At 41.2% G+C, this 19,148-nt stretch overlaps 2 long non-coding RNA genes across 2 annotated transcripts in view; one reads left to right on the top strand and one right to left on the bottom strand.

The window, feature by feature from the left end:
- Window positions 1–19,148, top strand: part of LOC310634413 — a 486,982-nt gene that overhangs the window by 351,670 nt on the left and 116,164 nt on the right. The gene's annotated exons all lie outside the window — the stretch shown is intronic.
- On the bottom strand, window positions 3,664–4,363 carry LOC310637019. Its single transcript, XR_014491853.1, has 2 exons — window positions 4,322–4,363; window positions 3,664–4,286 (listed from the first exon to the last, which is right to left on the bottom strand). It is a non-coding gene; the product is annotated as an uncharacterized lncRNA (long non-coding RNA).

Raw genomic sequence — 19,148 nt, 5'->3', positions numbered from 1 at the left:
TCAGAAGGTCGGCAGTTTGGCGGGTTTGAATCCTGAGGGCCGTGTAGCAGAGTGAGCGCCTGTTACTCGTCCCAGCTTCTGCCAACCTAGCAGTTCGAAAGCACATAAAAATGCAAGTAGAAAAATAGGGACCACTACGGTGGGAAGGTAACAGTGCTCCATGCGCCTTTGGTGTCTAGTCATGCCGGCCACATGACCACGGAGACGTCCTCGGTCAAGCGCTGGCTCTTCGGCTTTGAAACGGAGATGAGCAGCGGCCCCTAGAGTTGGAAATGACTAGCGCGCATGTGCGGGGGAACCTTTACCTTTACCTATATAATCCAAAAATGATGCGGTGGCTCAGTAGGTTAGGACGCTGAGCTTGTCGATCAGAAGGTTGGCAGTTTGGCGGGTTTGAATCCTGAGGGCCGTGTAGCAGAGTGAGCGCCTGTTACTCGTCCCAGCTTCTGCCAACCTAGCAGTTCGAAAGCACGTAAAAATGCAAGTAGAAAAATAGGAACCGCTACGGTGGGAAGGTAACAGCGTTCCGTGCGCCTTTGGTGTCTAGTCATGCCGGCCACATGACCACGGAGACGTCCTCGGACAAGCGCTGGTTCTTTGGCTTTGAAACGGAGATGAGCACCGGCCCCTAGAGTTGGAAACGACTAGCACACATGTGCGGGGGAAACTTTACCTTTACCTATATAATCCAAATATACTTGCATTTCTAATTTGAAATTTCACTTTAAGATTCTGTATTTGAAGCATAGGTTTCCTTAAACTCTTGTGCTCCAAAGAAGGACAAATTGATGAGTGGGCAATGTATGGGTGGCTATAGGTCCTGTGACAGCATCCTGAGGTCCTTGAGTTCCTGGCCCATGTAGTACACAAAGTACATTCATCACAATGGTACAGAATGGCATTTATCATATAGAATCTGGACATTTGGTTTTTACACACCACCATGAGCACAGTTTCAGTGAACAAAATTCAGTCTTCTAACCTTCTTGCCTACCATCATTGTCTTTCCAGACAAATGATTATTTTTGGCATAAAGAATTTTCTTAAGTGGCCATTTCTGTTTGGACAACATAAGTGAAGATGGAAGGGCTAGGAACTCTACTGTCCTCCAGGTATTCTAGAATCCAACTGCCTCACCATTGGCATTGTGACTGATCAGTTATAGCTCAAAATTTATATATCAGTTGTCATGGTTTCAACAGATGAAACTCTTCAAAGAACTTTGGGGCATTGTTTACCTTAAAGAATCTTTATTTGAGTACCATAGCATCGGCACTAACACAATCAAAGCCAAAATCTGAGCTCCCCTCCCCTGAGCACATAGCATCAAAGCACAATTCCCTCGTCCAATTAACAGTCATAAATCACATTCCCCAATTAGTTTGAAACTGGGCTTTCCCTCTAGTTCTCCAGCCCTCCAATTCGTATCATCTCTTATTTCCATAACCTTGTTTCTCACACTAGGTTCAGTATTATTATGTCTAGCTAGACTCTCATGCACATTCCTCCCCCCCTCCCCAGCATCAACCAACTCTGAAAACAAAAAGAAGAAAATGGTTGCATCTCCATTTGTTGTCAATGCAAAAACATCTGATGTTAGCAGCGTTGACACCAGTTACTAGTCAGAGGACACAATGAAAACTCCTTATTCTCATGACACGTGGACTGACACAACCATAATTTCACCTGGGAAACTGGCATCCTAGACTAAGAAAAATCCAAAAATGTGGGAACTACTGAAAACTCGTTGTTCAGACAAGTCAGCTATCAACAGGCTCATAAATAATGTTTACACACTACAGATAGTCTTCGACTTACAACAGTTTGTTTTATGACCATTCAAAGTTACAACAGCCCTGAAAAAAGTGATTTATAACCGTTTTTCACACTTATGACCATTGCAGCACCCCCATGGTCACGTGATCAAAATTCAGACACTTGGCAACTGACTCATATTTATAACGGTCGCAGTGTCCCAGAGTCATGTGATCCCCTTTTGCGACCTTCTGACCAGCGAAGTCAATGGGGAAGCCTGATTCCCTTAACAACCATGATACCAACTTTAACAACTGCAGTGATTCACTTAACAACTGTGGCATGAAAAATTGTAAAATGGGGCAAAAGTCACTTAAGAAATGTCTCGCCTAGCAATGGAAAGTTGGAGCTTCATTATGGTCATAAGTTGAGGACTACCTGCATTCAAAAGAGACAATAAAAAAGCTAATCAGGAAACAAAAAAACCCCCAAAACAAAACAGAAGAGGTCCTCGCCAGCAGAATCAGCACGAGTATAAGCAAAGATTAATACTAGGATTAAGCAAACAGTCAAGAATAAACAACAGCCTAATCTAGGAACTATCAACTCAGACAAACAATCAGGCAGCAAACTGTCTAATCCAGGAATTACCAACTCAGGCAAACAAATATGCAGTAAATAAATATGCAAATATGCAGTAAGCCTGATCAAGGAACTGCCAAGAAGAAAACAATACTGCAATTGACACTGGCAAGCAAGGAGCTGTATATACAAACAGGGTGCAAACTCCACTCCCTTCTAATACTGAAGACACTACTTAGTCAGGTGAAGCAGGCTATGTTTCCATGTCACATTGGCCTTAAAACAGAACTGAAAGCATGGAGGGACAATGCCCCTGTGACACTGAACTCATAGAAACAACAGGACATGTACAATGAGGGCAAAGGTTCATTCTCCAAGCTTGCGGGTTGGTTTCCAAACATTTAGTTACCAGGCTAGGTAACATCTTCAGCAGAGTCTAGGGGACATCATTGTCAGTATTCTTCTGTTTATAAGGGTTTCAGGTGTGGGTGTGTCAGGTGAGGGTCTTGTGAGGAGTCAGGTGTGAGTCATCAGTGGGAGGCTTGTGATGGGTCTTGTGATGGGGAGGTTACCTCAGGTCAGGGTTACTGGGAGGTGAACTGCTTGTGTGTGTGTGTGGAGGGCTGGATGGGTTAGTTGAGGGTCGGTGCTGTCTTAGGCTGGCTGTGCGGTTGATTTGGATTCTGAGGGGTTCGTAGGCTGGCTGTAGGTTAGTGTGTCTGTTGATGGAATTGCTTCGATGAACTCACGAGTGAGGCGGGTGGTAGCGTGGCCGATGATTTTAGTGTTGCTCCAATCGAACTGGTGCTGTTTGGTGTCGTTGTGGGTAGAGATTAAGGATTTGCGATTGTGGCATTTGACCTGCTGGCAGTGGTACCTAGCCTTGTAAGGAAGTGTTCAGAAACCAAACCCCAAGTTCGGAGAACAAACCTTCACCCACATTCCACACCCGAGGTACAGATATTTGCCGCTATTGCAGGACATATACATTTTCAGTGCGCATATTAGACAGACATTTATACTAGTTTTATTTTACTATTACTTCTATAAATACTGAGGGTGCACAGGGTAATTTTATACCTCCCCGATGCTCTCAGATACCAACTCTGCTACGACATAAAAGTCCTGCAAGGTTTTGTGCAACAGCACTCAAAATATGTCAGAAGAGAACATATAACAAATATATGAACATCGAGACCATTATAGAGATTTTTGTATTATGATGAGTTTTAGTTTATGTTTTTAATGCCCATTATTACTTTTGAAAATATATTTTTAGATTTTTTTAGCCTTTAATGTAATTTTTAGTTTTCTGTTTTTAAAATATTTTATTATTTTATTTTATTTTATTTTATTTTATTTTATTATTTTATTTTATTTTATTATTTTATTATTTTATTTTATTTTATTTTATTATTTTATTATTTTATTTTATTTTATTTTATTTTATTATTTTATTTTATTTTATTTTATTTTATTATTTTATTTTATTTTATTTTATTATTTTATTTTATTATTTTATTTTATTTTATTATTTTATTATTTTATTTTATTTTATTTTATTTTATTTTATTTTATTTTATTTTATTTTATTTTATTATTTTATTTTATTTTATTATTATTTTATTTTATTTTATTTTATTTTATTTTATTTTATTTTATTTCTACTCCACCCTCCTCCTGCTGGTCCTTGATCATAATGAAAGTTGATTGATTGATTGATTGATTGACATAGTAGTGTCAGAGGAAATCTTCAATCCCAGGGACTCAAGCTTTTAGTCACCATTAAACATTTCTTTAACTACATGCACAGTTGATAAATTTCAGTATGCAATCTGGAAATTGACTTCCTTCTATAGGTACGCATAACAAACACATATTTCTCTCTCCACAGTGCAGTGAGTGACCTGGAATGTTGGCCAAAGAAGCTGGCAAGATCCACATTTTCCCTCTGTAATCCAGCTTTGAGTTCAATGGCTTTAACTTTGACTGCCTGAAGATTTGAGTGCAGCTAAAAATGGAGCTGTGTAAATTGCATAAAAGTTGTTGGGCAATGTGCACATCCATCCCGCAAAAGCCTCTGAGTGCTATTTGTTCTGTGTTGTAAACCAGAAAAATTGGAATCAGCCATGCTGTCTTATTATCCCTTGTTTATCCTGGTTGTGTTCTCATGACCTGCTACACCATAAAATTATCAAATGGACTTTTGCCTGAGTACTTGAGAGGCCCTCTGCATGGTTAAATTTAATCCTTTTTAAAAAAATTTAAGGACAGTCAATAAATTCATTTCAGATGACTCTTGATAGACAATACAGGTAGTCCTTGAGGTACAACTGTTCATTTAGTGGCCATTTGAAGTTACAACAGCACTTAAAAAAATGGCTTGCAATCAGTCCTCACACTTACAACCAGCATCCCACATGATTAAAATTTGGGCACTTGGCCACCAACATGTATTTACAACAGTTGCAGCTTCCCAGGGTGACATGATTGCCAGTTGCGACCTGCCCAACTGGATTCTGACAAACAAAACCAGAGGGAAAAGCTGAATTTACTTAACAATTGTCTTTCTTAACAATAGAAATTTTGGTCCCGGTTGCAGTAGTAAGCCAAAGATTATCTGCAACCTTCAAAGTTGTCACCCAACTGCATAGGAACGCAAGGAGGAAGTTTTGTGGATTTAATTTTTCTGAAGCCACCGCCTTGATCTTGGTGAACGCCATCTTTCTTTTCCTGCTTCTCACTCTCCACTAAATCTGAACCTGTTTCTGTTTTCAGGGTGTTCTGAATTAAAATATCCACTGATCGTAAAAAGAACCAAGCTGAGTTTGATTATGTCACTGCATGTTTTTTTTTAGTTTTGTCAGCTTCGCTCATTTCTAATTGTACATCTCTTCTGCTCTGCACTGTGTATTATCTTATCTTGTAACCATAGTGACTCCAGCTATGTCCAGCCAATGTTTTGGTTTTAAACTGTTTTGTGCGCAGGCCTAGAAAAAGTTCAGTTTCTGTTTTACTTTCTCCTTCTGCCTGATGAGAGAATGCGGTCAGTCTGGGTGTTTTGTTTTCTCATTAAAGGTTTTACTATAGAACAGGGGTGTCAAACTCAATTTCATTGAGGGCTGCATCAGCATTGCGGTTGCCCTCAGGGGGCCGGGTGGGTATGGCCAGGGTGGGCATGGCCTACTGGGTGGGCGTGGCTAGAGAGCGTGTGGCCTACTGGGTGGGCGTGGCCAGCTCTACATCGTTGGCATCAAGGGTGCCTATGGGGGCCTGGGCAGGAGTGGGACAGATGTGAGGGTCTCTGGCAGAAGGAGGGTCTCTGGGCCAGGGCCAAGGCAGTGGGGGCCGTTCCCTCACTGTTTCCAGGATGGCTTCGCGGGCCGCATGAAACCACTTCGCGGGCCGGATCCGGCCCCCGGGCCTTGTGTTTGACATGTCTGCTATAGAATATACCTTGGATTTCTTTTCTTTGATATTGACCATGCAAATGAACCACGGTCCATCCACCTCTGGTCGGACTGTTAATTGTTCCGCGACAGATTATGCCTGTCTCTATCATTGTGCATACAAAATCATAATAAAGCTCCTTCTTTTTCTGGAAGGAAAAGAACTAAGCACATTGTGCTTTAGACTGTAAGCCGCCCTGAGTCTTTGGAGAAGGGCGGGATATAAATGGGATTTTAAAAAAAAAACAAATAAGTTTTCCATAGTTTGAATGTAGTCAGTTTCTCCCTTGGTGGGAACTCTTGCTTCACCCATGTTGCACCTCCATAAGTGGGATCCCATTTTTTCTCCTGCCATAGCAATTAACCTCCAAAATTTATGGTGGTACTGTTCTGTACCAGCCTGCTACCGGCCCTGCAGAAAAGGCAGGGACAACCCCTTTTGCAAGAAGGCAAGAGGCTGGAACTAAGCCTACCAAATTTATGGATACAAAAGCAAACAAGACACGAACCATGAAACAGGAGCTATTCAAGCGGTTGCCTTCAGCAAACCAGCCCTCCCACGCATTCCCCTTTTATACAGTTCAGGGCGTGGCTTCTCTCTGCCTCCTTCCGAGGTGCCCCATTGCCTTCCTCTGTTTACTCCTGATTGACTGCCTCCTGCCTCGGGCGTCCTTGAACAGGGCCAGCTGTGGGTCATCTTCATCCACGCTGTCAGGCTCACACAGCTGGGTCTCCGTCGTGACCAGGTGGGAGGGGCCTGGCTGAGGGCTCTCATCAGCAAGCTCTCCAACCCCCTCAGCAAGCTCTTCAACACCCCCCTCCTCCTCCTCTGAATCGTCCGACCCAACTGCCGAACCCACAGGCTGACCCTGAATCACAACAGGTACTCTGAGTGGATAATCATGACCATTTGCCTTGGTGGGCAGAGAAGAGTAGAAACACTGGTGCCCTCTCATTCACAACAGCCGTTTAACTTTTCCTTATCTACATCTTTCTTTTTCTGGTTCTCACTCTCCACTAAATTTGAACCTGTTTCTGTTTTCAGGTTGTTCTGATTAGGGAGAGAGAAGCAGAGACCTATGTCCCTTTGCATTCATTTTTTTCTTTTTTGGGAAGAATGCAAAGAACAGATCTCATCACCCCATTCATCGTTTTGTACCTTCTACAGCTGATCAAATATTCTACAGTAGATCAAACATTAACTTGCCGAAATATAAGTAGCAAGACATCGGTTCAGACCTCCTTTTAGTCGGGAAAGTAAATGGAGTCACTCTCCACCTCTAGGCCGCCTGGCTGCTGTGTGAGCAGAAGTAATGGTGAGGGCAGAAGGAAAGAGGCAATCTGAACTGCCTGGAGAAGAAGTGGGTTCATATAGCATTAACGTGAGTAGTTCGTTTCAATGTTTTATATTCAAATTGAATTTCGTGTTCAGAACTGAGTTTCAAGCATATATTGTTAAGCCTAGGAATCCGAGCAAAAATATCTTCCTTCCTTTACCTCTTATAATACATTTTAAGCTCACCCCACTGTTTCAGTCCAAAAGGCAGCATTTGATTTCATAACTATATGTCAATATCTTGATAAGAACTAGCATTCCAGTGTTCATTGCTAAGATTTGGCACAAGTGCAATAAAATAGCATTCCCACTTTTTATTTCATCTGCCTCAGGGTATCACTGGGTCCCATGCAGTTCCTATATCAGGATTTTCAATTATTGATGGAATTCATTTATGATGCCAACTGTTAACACAGAACTTAGTGTTTGCATCCACAATCTCTCTAAACATTAAGCCTCTGGTTTTTTCCCAATTAAATTCAGCAGCAGCTATTTGTTAGCATGTATTATTCCAGCTTTGGAATCCCAAAGCTATCAAGCCAGAAAATTAGAAGGTCCAAATGCCTTTTTGATGCCTATTTTAAACAGTCAGCTTAATGATTCGATAAGTGCCTCTCTCCTCTGGAAATGGTTGAGAGCCTTGTGTCACTGCCTTCATGGATAGAACTCTAGTTTAGCAATAGCAATAGCACTTAGACTTCTGTACCGCTTCATAGTGCTTTACAGCCCTATCTAAGCAGTTTACATAGGCAGCATATTGCCCCCAACTATCTGGGTCCTCATTTTACTGATCTCGAAAGGATGGAAGGCTGAATCAACCTTGAGCCGGTCAGAATCAAACTCCTGTTAGTAGGCAGAGCTAGCCTGCATTCTAACCACTGGGCCACTGATACAAGTTTGAGTAGCCTTGACCATTTTTGAAGAGGGAAGTGCTCCAATGGGTGGGACCATTTTTTTCTAGTTTGTTTTGAGAATCTAGAAGGCTTTCTTTGAGTTTATCACTTGTCCCATTAAATATAACTTGACGTTTCCTCATTATTGTTTATGAATATGTCCTCATGACTTAGATTTCAGCACATTTCCAAGCCATAGTTGACATTCACTAACTTCAGATGTTAATGTAGTATTTTCCCCCAACACAACCCTTGATTGATCCATGATTGTAACACTTTACTAGTGAGATGAAGACATAGCAGGGGATTTGGTTAGCTCCTACTGGCCACTATTGGCTGTGATGGATATATGCCCCCTCCTCTCCAATTTAATGTTGGCAGCAGGAAAAATCAGAAACTAGGCAACCATTATGCAACCATAATGTAGACTCTCCAAATATACACAAAGATAAATGACTCTGCCGATAGGCAGTATTCATGAGGAATAGCAATGGCTGAAAGTGTCATCCATCTACCTCATCCATCTATGAGCCAGCAGTGTGCAGCAGCAGCCAGAAAAACTAATACAATCCTGGGTTGTATAAACAGAGGCATAGAATCAAGATCACACAAAGTACTAGTACCACTTTATAAAACCCTAGTAAGACCACACCTGGAATACTGCAACCAATTTTGGTCACCATACTACAAAAAAAGGTTGAGACTTTGGAGAAATTTCAGAGAAGAGCAACTAAGATGATCAAAAGCCTGGAGACTAAAACATATGAATAACAGCTGCTGGACTTTGGTTTGGCTAGTCTAAAGAAAAGAAGAAACAGGGGTGACATGATAGCAGCATTCCAGTATTTGAGGGGCTGCCACAAAAAAGAGGGCATCAAACTATTTTCCAAAGCACCACAGGGAAGGCCAAGAAAGAATGGTTGGAAATTGACCAAAGAGGGAAGCAACCTGGAATTAAGGAGAAACTTCGTAACAGTGAGGACAATTAACCAGTGTAACAACTTTCCTTCAGAAATTGTGGGCACTCCATCACTGGAGGTTTTTAAGAAGAGACTAGACAGTCACTTGTCTGAAATGGCATAGGTTTCCTGCTTGAGCTGGGGGTTGGACTAGAAGACCTCCAAGGTCTATTCTATTCTATTCTATTCTATTCTATTCTATTCTATTCTATTCTATTCTATTCTATTCTATTCTATTCTATTCTATTCTATTCTATTCTATTCTATTCTATTCTATTCTATTCTATTCTATTCTATTCTATTCCATTCCATTCTATTCTATTCTCAGTGTCAGTAATCTTGGGACAGCTGCTTTTTTTTTAACAAAGCAAGAGAATAAGTGTGAGAAAATAATGCAGCAAGAAAAGAATGAATGATGGAGCAAATGATGAAACACAGGCAAATCGGATGACTGAGCAAATGATGGAACCAGCCTTGAGGCAGATGATAAGGCTGTCTGGATCTCATCTTAAACCCCTCCTTGATGGAGAGGAGATCATTGGGGGAGGGGGAAGATCAAGGTTTAAATGGAGTGAGCTCTTGAATAATGACATTTCTAGCTGGTTAAGCATCTACCGTGCCATGGGAAGACTGACGCTTTGAGAACTTATGCTACCTTAATCCATGGCCTTCATGACCTTTTTGGTCAGGACAAACTAAATCGTTATGGAATTATCCTCCATCTTAAAGTTCGTTTGACTCATTTGATGTACTTCCCAGATGTGTGTTTCAACTCCCCAAACCTCCATGCAGTATAACTGGTACTAAAGACTAATTCTTAGACTTGCTGGGTTGTATTGTTGTTGTTTTTGTTAGTTTTATGTCTTGCCTCAGCAACAACCTTATAAAATACATCGGGCTGAGGGAACGATACTGATCAAAGTCACCCAGTGAGTTTCTACTGACTACATCTACTCAGTTCTAACCTAATCCTTAACCATTACCCCACACCGAACCTCATTAGGATGTTCCAGCAAAGATGACCCCTATGTGTTTTGGAGTTAGCAAATGGGGGGGACACCTATGTAAAGACTTTGCATCCTCAGTGCTAATGGGTATACTGAGGATTTTACTTGCCCTCTGCAATTAAAAGAGATCTAGGGTACTTCCCTTGAGAGTAGGGTTATTTTAGAGCTAAAGGAGCTTCAGAAAATGTTGTCTGTATGTATAAAAAATAATGAGCAAGTGTGCCGAAGAACTGAAGGCTTCTCCTTGCTGCCATCACTTGGCAGCTCATTAAGCATTTCCTTATTGGGGTGAGCGAATGCGGATGTAGGGCACTGTTTGAGGTTTTACATGAAAAAAAACATGCTCACACGGATGAGTACTTACATAGATAAAGTTTCCTCTTATAAACATATCAGCTTCCTCTGTTCTCTGCTGACGCAGATATGGTCGGGGGAGGGCAGAAGTTGGCAGTGATATTTATTAGCCCCATGCTAAAGACCAGGATGGATGGGACTTCTTTAGGAAGGGGGCCCAGCTCCATGAGCAGATCTTTCTGAGACCATCGACAGTTGTCTTGGATGGTAAGTGATGACATCAGGAGACTCAAGGTGTGGCTTGTGGTATTTTGAGATTTGGGGAAGAGGGTTCTTGGTTTTGATTGTAAACTTAAAACTGAGATAAAAAGAGAGCGGGGAGTAAGGAATATAGCGGGGAGGTAGAACTAGTTGGGTGTAGAACAAGAAGCTGACGGTGGTTCAGCTTCTTGTTCTACACAGGCTACCAAAGGCACAAAAGAAAGAAATTGAACTCTGATGCAAGGCAACCTTCTCCACACTTGAAATCTAGGATTTCAGTTCCCAGAACTACAATTGTTGTGGCTGAGATGATCAGGTTCTAGACCAGGGGTAGGCAACCTCGGCTCTTTTATGACTCATGGACTTCAGCTCCCAGAATTCCTGAGCCAGCTGGCTCAGGAATTCTGGGAGTGGAAGTCCATGAGTCATAAAAGAGCCGAGGTTGCCTACCCCTGTTCTAGGCCCATCCTAGAGGACATTTCTTAGAGGGCTTCAGGTTTCCCATTCCTTTTCAGCCATAGCAGACCATGCCTTTTTTTGTTTTGTTTTTTTAGGTCATCTTTTGTGCTGTACAAGTAGGCCTCGAGTTACAACAGTTCGGTTAGTGACCATTCATTAACAAACATTTGGAAGACCCCAGCCTTTCTAACTCTGAAATAAGCAGATTGCTTAATCTTGAGGCCAAGCCCTTGTCACCTGTTTATAAGCTCCTAAGCCTCTTTTTCGGTAGCTGTGATGTAGGTGTACGAAACCAAAAGTGAACTGGGACTGACCCTGATATGGAAAAAAAAAAGAACTTCCCCATCTCTGTCTGTAGATTTCAACTGCTGATGTATAAAAATCTAGGCTGGGTCCAACAGAACGTTTTTCAAGAAAGGATTGGACCAGAGCAATCTCTGACAATATCTTAAGAGTGATGGACCCATGAACATATACTGTAACATTTTATTTCTGTTTCTTCTGCCATGTAATATGGTTTCTTACTCAGACCTGAGACCTTAATTGAGGCTGGTCCTTCATATGTTTTTTAGGCAACCTCTGTCTTTCCAGATATGTTTGAATTTTATTTAAAAAATATATATATCCAGTTCTTAATATAAATTTAATTTATTGTATTAAAGGCAAATGTTCATAGTAAATTTTACACTAAAAATTTAAAAAAAGTTTTTCAATTCACCAACGATTTTTTAAAATAAAGAAATTATTTACCTTTCGCATGTAGTCAATCACTATACACCCCCCTACACATGTCAGTTGTGTAACGAAACATGATGGTCGCCGCCCGCAGTAAGCACTCAGTGCACGACAACATGACCAGTCACAAGCCGAGCAGTGCCACAAGCTGAGCAGCGGCATCACAACCAGCGTGGATGAAGGAAGCATGCATTGGACTCTACAAGCAGCCCGCATGCACTGTTTTAATGATTTTGCCAGCAACCTGCTATGCTCGACAAGGCGATTCAAGTCCACGTGGACCAAACATCAAATTTTCAAAAGTTACTTTTAAAACTTGGCAAATCCATCAAAAAAGGTGCCGGAACTCTATTCTGGTGCATTCTATAACAAAAAAAAAGCACTGATTTTAGCTACCAGCAGCTGTGCCCAGCTTGGCTCATGATGGGAGATGATAGCAGTATCTCAAGTTATCATGTCTTGCTCCCAAATGTGCCCACTTATCAGCTGCTTATCACCCCAATAAGATGGTTCTAATTTTGCTTAGACCAGATTCCTTTGATTTTAATATTAATGCAAAACGGGAAATTCTTTGTACTTACTTGTTAAAGGTACAAGGATTAAAAAAATAACTTTTTATTTTTAATTGATCCTGCTATGATCCAGAATTCTACTAAATGTTTGGTACCATTGCAAACAGCAAAACTTCTAATTTGGTGAGGGCAAAGGATTAAATCTATCCCCCACCATTTAACAAACATTGTTATTTTTTTTTAAAAAAAGAATCATAAGCACATACACTCCATTGTATAGTGCATGTGACAAAAATGATATCCACTTTAGCCCCTCCTCCCAAGATGGCTGCTGATCGATACGGTTTTCTTTTTCCCCCTCTTACTGATGATCTGCTGATAATAATAATAATAATGATGATAATAATGATAATAATAATAATAATAATAATAATAATAATAATAATAATAATAATAATAATAAAGTTGGAAGGGACCTTGGAGGTCATCTAGTCCAACCCCCTGCTCAGGCAGGAAACCTTATACCATTTCAGGCAAATGGCTGCCCAGTCTCTTCTTAAAAACCTCCAGTGTTGGAGCATTCACCACCTCTGGAGGCAGGTTGTTCCACTGGTTAATTGTTCTAACTGTCAGGAAGTTTCTCCTTAGTTCTAGGTTGCTTCTCTCCTTGACTAGTTTCCATCCGTTGCTTCTTGTCCTGCTTTCAGGTGCTTTAGAGAATAGCTTGACTCCCTCTTCTTTGTGGTAGCCCCTGAGATATTGGAACACGGCTATCATGTCACCCCTCACCCTTCTCTTCGTCAAACTACACATACCCAATTCCAGCAACCGTTCCCTATATGTTTTAGCCTCCAGCCCCCTAATCAACTTTGTTGCTCTTCTCTGTACCCTTTCTAGAGTTTTGACATCTTTTTTACATCGTGGTGACCAAAACTGGATGCAGTATTCCAGGTGTGGCCTTACCAAGGCATTGTAAAGTGGTATTAGTACTTCACTTGATCTTGATTCTATCCCTCTGTTAATGCAGCCTAGCACTGTGTTGGCTTTTCTGGCAGCTGCAGCACACTGCTGACTCATATTGATTTCACTGCTAAAGTTGATTCTTTGGCAGTGCTGCTGCCTGGTTTTAAATGGGAGCACTTAGGAGCACTTTTGGACAATTGTGGACCCAGAGGGGAAGTGGGGTCTTGAAGATTCCAATCCCTCTGGAAATTTATGAAGTCACTGGGCATATCTATCTTCCCGTCAAACAGTTTTGTTTTTTAAGCATGCCGGAATTTTATTTTTCACTTTTTGACCTTATTGTTTTATTTTGCTCTTTGCTTTAAAAGTTAATCAGTGGTTGAATGCTGATTTGTTTCAACCCCTTGCTGGACTCTAATTGCTTTTTCTCTTTTTTTCTCTTTGATATATGTTATTTTGGATAATGTTCGTTCCTTCCATATGGAAAGCATGGCAACGTTCGGGGTGGTGGCGAAGAGACATTAGACTCTCACCACTGGATTCTGTATTTTTGGATTTTGCAAAATACCTGGAGACTATTTCTATCAAATTTTTCTTATAATTTTGGATGGAAAGATAGAGGAAAATATTTTTGTTGTTGTTGTTCTTTATTCCCTGATTAGGTTTCACAGATTAAAATGGCTGAACAGCATCTGAAAAATGATGTCCACTTTGGACATAAAGATAGCAGGGCATTTCACCCAACCCTTGTTGCAGGCTTTATCAAGAATCTGCAGATTTCAGCTGAAACTGCAGACAGGAAACAAACTTCTCTAATGTCTTAAACTGCTGCTTGTGATAAGGACGTTGCATGTCATTCTTTGATATGATGAATGCAGCTCATATTGAAGGCCAAACATCTAAAGCCAGTTATAAATGTACTTCACACCACTTATCCAAACAGACCCATTTGGATCTGAATTGTGTTTTGGATTCTAACCCTTGTTATTCCCAGCCACTCTGTCAAGGAAACACTGGGACATGTAGCCAAGAAATCTGGATGTCCACAGGTTGAGGCAGATGAGTCTAAATCAGAAAAAGCCATACCGGAGTTTGTAGGAGTGGGCAGACACTGCTATCATGTTGGAAGCACCTGTTACACAGATAGTTCTCAACTTACAACAGTTCTTTTAATGACTGCACAACTTTACAATGGTGCTGAAAAAAGTCACTTACGACTGTTTTTCACACTTATAACCGTTGCAGCATCCCCATGGTCATTAATAAAAATTCAGACACTTGGCAACTGACTCATATTTATGACGGTCGCAGTTTCCCGGGGTCATCTGATCCCCTGACAAGCAAAGTCAATGGGGGAAGCCAGATTCACGTAACAACCGTGTTGCTAACTTAATAACTGCAGTGATTCACTATCAGCTGTGGCAAGAATGGTTGTAAAATGGGGCAAAATCTGCTTACCAAACGTTACACTTAGCAACATAAATTTTGGGCTCAACTGTGATCATGCATTGTGGTCGTGTACTTTCAACCTCAGGCTTTGATTTCCATATTATCTGTCCAAATATAATTCCAGGGGAAACAATGGAATTTGGTGCAACAAGAGTTACTAGGGAGGCAAATGACAAAAAAGGGGCTTCTTCTCTTGATCTTGGTTAGCATCCATGTCACCTGAAAGCAGCCAGCACAGGAGATACTGTATGATAGAAAGGATAGCTGCTCTATGGATGAGCGGCCGTTAATAGATTCTCCACATCACTTTTCATGGGGAGATGCCTACGTTTAGTCATAATAGTTACATTATTATTTGCTAATTACAATTACAAACTGACTCTGACTCTGAAAAGGATCAAAGTTAATCCCGAAGGATCAATCAGTGGTGGACCAACAAAGCCTCTTTCTTTTCATACAGTCTGTCACACACTATACTAAGCAATGAAAACTCATTATTTTTTATTTACAGTAGCGTATATTGGATGAAAAAGCACTGGAAACTTACATTTTAGGGGGTTGGGTGGGTGATATTTGTTTTGCTTCCTTTCTCTCTACATGGCAGTAAATCCTTGTAAAATTTCACTTCAGAGGCTCAGAGAAATATTGGAGGTGCTACGAAGGTGCTGTGATTCCTTTCCTTTGTTAGATGCTAGCCTGTTTCCATACATATTATTTCACCAGGTTTGCTGGCCTTGGGCCTGCTCCTCCTCAGTCTTTGAGTGGCCCTTTGAAGTCTCAACCCGAGCCCATAGCAAGTTAATACCAAAGCTATTTTCCTGAAGACAGCCCCTTTTCAGCTCCTGATAATTAATTCCAAATATAAATTGTTTTTCTCTCATTCTTTGGTACACAGATTCAGGAACAAGGATGTGTCTGAGCACTGGGTTCAAAGACATGGCCAATTATGGCTTGCTGATTAACTAGTTCAGGGGTAGGCAACCTTGGCTCTTTTATGACTCGTGGACTTCAACTCCCAGAATTCCTGAGCCAGCATGGCTCAGCTTGGAAACCTCTCCCTTTCCCCTCAGCATGGCTGGCTCAGGAATTCTGGGAGATGAAGTCCACGAGTCATAAAAGAGCCAAGGTTGCCTACCCCTGAACTAGTTATTCTGAATATCTAGGGAGATTCTCAGTCATCCAGATCATCGTTATCCCAAAGGTGTTTTTTCACAAGGCAACTGGACTTTCTTGTTTTTCTTTGAAGATGTTTCACTTCTCACCCAAGAAGCAGAGCTGAAGAAGCGTCTTGGATGAGAAGCCAAATGTCTTCAAAGAAAAACAAGAAAGTCCAGTTGTTCTGTGAAAAAAACACCTTTAGGATAGTTATTTTGAACTGTTATATTAGCCAGTTCCTGATCTAAGAAGCAATGCTAAGCAACCATATTATTTTTCCACAAAATATTATCTTGAGCTTCTCAGGGAGTGTATCTCCATTTTAATTTGGCATGTCCCAGAGTCATCAGGAACTGGGAATAATAATGATTAAAAAAAACCACGATGTCAGTGGTTGAATAGTCTGACCTCATTATCGGAAAAATATCTAATTGATTGGTAATTGATTCAAATGAAATCTGAATTGGGGATTTCTGCCAAACTGCATCCATCAGTTCTTTGATTTTTTGTTTTTTTAATCAGTTCTTAGGTTCTCACGAATCATGGAGAATTTCATTTTATGGCTGAGCCAGTTTTCTTGGGAGAGGCAACAGGCACAGACTATGCAGATCTGCATGGTGTACTTTAGGTCTGCAACAGAAGTGGGGCAAACGTGAAGGTTTTCCTTGGAGAATACTTTCTTGTAAGGTAGGATAGCTACATGTATACTATATTTTGGAATATTGACCTAGCCACTGGTTTCTTTCTATCTCTCTTCTCCCTAACCCCTCTCTACAATTCCTATATTTCTTAGAAGGTGTGTTTGCATAGCACAATATTCTCTGCAATCTTTGCTGTGGCATGAAGGATGCCTCCTCTCCAGAACTGCCCATAATTTCATGTAGATACTTGCAATTCCTGAGGATGAATGGCTGGCCTAGCAATGTTTCCAAGCCACTTTTATCTTCCTCTCCTTTTCGATAGATAAGATAACCTTTATTGTCATTTTTTTTTTACTGTGAGCACGCTGGCACACATTAAAAACAAAATTCTGTTGCTTACTCTCAAAAGTATACACATACACACCACATATAAAACATGCTATATACAACTTATGCATACACCTACACCCTTACGTATAAATCAGGGCTTTTCAACCTTCTACCCTATTGTAGCAGTTTTAGGATATGGCAACATCCGAGTACCACCTAGCAAGGTGTCAAAAACTTGATGACAAAAAAAAGAGGAAAAAAGTGATGAAGTACAGGTAGTCCTCGACTTACAACAGTTTGCTTAGTGACTGTTCAAAGTTACAGTGGCACTGTGCTCCCAAAGCCACAGCCGAGCGAGACACCTGCCTGCCTGCCCGGTGGGGCTCTTCCTCCTGTCCGAGATTTTCATTGTTGTGAGCATTTCTGTGGAGGATTGGCATAATAGAGTTGGAAGGGACCTTTGAGGTCTTCTAGTCCAACCCCCTGCTCAGGCTTGTGCGGTTCAGCTCATTCCCTTCCCCCACTACCACTTTTCTAGGATGGTTGCGTACCACCGGCCAAGTACCAATGGACCACAGGTGGTACCCGTACCACTGGTTGAAAAGCCCTGATATAAATACATATAAATGTTAACCGCTGTCCGTCTTGAATACATGGCAGAAGGAGGAAACTTGAGAGTTCCCAAGACGAATACTGTATGGAACAAAACTGTGGCTGAATCTGGAAATTTAGAATTTTAGAAAAAGCTTTCTTTAGAACAGTAACAGCACAAAGAAGTAATAAAAATGGCATCTTCATAAATAGGGTGTTTTTCCTGTTTATAGGGACAATGTGTCCCAAATGATCTGGGGTGGGTGGGGGTAATGAGAAGGGCGGTAACATAATTTGCATTCGGTTTGTCGGTGGCATGTGTGTCGCTTCAGAAATGAAGTCTTTCACATTCTATGTCTTCTTATTTATATTTTACAATACAAATCAACTGGGGTGGTGGTGGTGATTGGTGAAATAATAATGTGACATATCAGGGGGCCACTACTGGAAAAGGTTGCTTGGGGAACAACAATGTGAGGAACTTTCAGATCTGTAGAGCAGGAGAGTTTTTAGTCACCCACAGTCCTACTCTATTATGGGGCGCATCTTGATATTTTATGTGTTTTGTTTTTTGTTTTGGGCTTTTCAAGCAACACAATCAATAAAAGGGAGACTGTCACGTATTTTCATGTATCAGTCACCAGAGGGAGCTATCTGCAGTCTAGAAATAGTCCTGGAGAGAGGCAACTGAAAGGTGTGGATAAATCCTGAAGCAGGATTAATCACACCCATCTCTAAATATCCGGTTTGACCTCTCCGACTTCTCCTGCCAAACTTGTTGCTGGAGCATTCATTCCAAATCAACCAGGTCAGTTCAGCAACAAAGATGATTGGGGGACTGGAGGCTAAAACATACAAGGAACGGTTGCTGGAATTGGGTATGTGTAGTTTAATGAAGAGAAGGGTGAGGGGTGACAGGATAGCTGTGTTCCAATATCTCAGGGGCCGCCACAAAGAAGAGGGAGCCAAGCTATTCTCCAAAGCGCCTGAAGGCAAGACAAGAAGCAATGGATGGAAACTAGTCAAGGAGAGAAGCAACTTAGAACTAAGGAGAAACTTCCTGACAGTTAGAACAATTAACCAGTGGAACAACCTGCCTCCAGAAGCTGTGAATGCTCCAACACTGGAAGTTTGTAAGAAGAGACTGGGCAGCCATTTGTCTGAAATGGTATAGGGTTTCCTGCCTTAGCAGGGGGTTGGACTAGATGACCTCCAAGGTCCCTTCCAACTACGACTTCTTCTTCTTCTTCTTCTTCTTCTTCTTCTTCTTCTTCTTCTTCTTCTTCTTCTTCTTCTTCTTCTTCTTCTTCTTCTTCTTCTTGTTTCTAAAGCAGTTATCATGTGTTCTATTGCTTTCCTAATATATTATCAGAGCAATTGTATAGATGTTTGTTCCTAAGTAAGCCATATTCAGTGCAGGGAAACCAGATCTGCTGCTTTTGTTGAGTTTTGAAAATCTGGAACATTGAGGTTGGGAAATATATATATTTTAATACCTACCCATTAGGATGGGGAGAAGGAAGAGAAGGAGGAGGAAGAAGTCAATATGCATGGGATATAACTTGGTGGAGCAGTGGGCTAATGCCTCCTTAAGTAACACCAGCTGCCTGCAATTACTGCAGGTTCAAGTCCCACCAGGCTCAAGGTTGACTCAGCCTTCCATCCTTCCGAGGTAGGTAAAATGAGGACCCAGATTGTTGGGGGCAATAAGCTGACTTTGTAAAAATGCCTCTTGGGGGCCCAAAAGCCCTAATAAGCAGGCATATACATAGAATGA

The sequence above is a fragment of the Vipera ursinii genome (genome assembly GCF_947247035.1).
Source record: "Vipera ursinii genome assembly, chromosome: 2".
Lineage (NCBI taxonomy): Eukaryota > Metazoa > Chordata > Lepidosauria > Squamata > Viperidae > Vipera > Vipera ursinii.
This window is presented reverse-complemented; position numbering and strand designations above follow the sequence as displayed.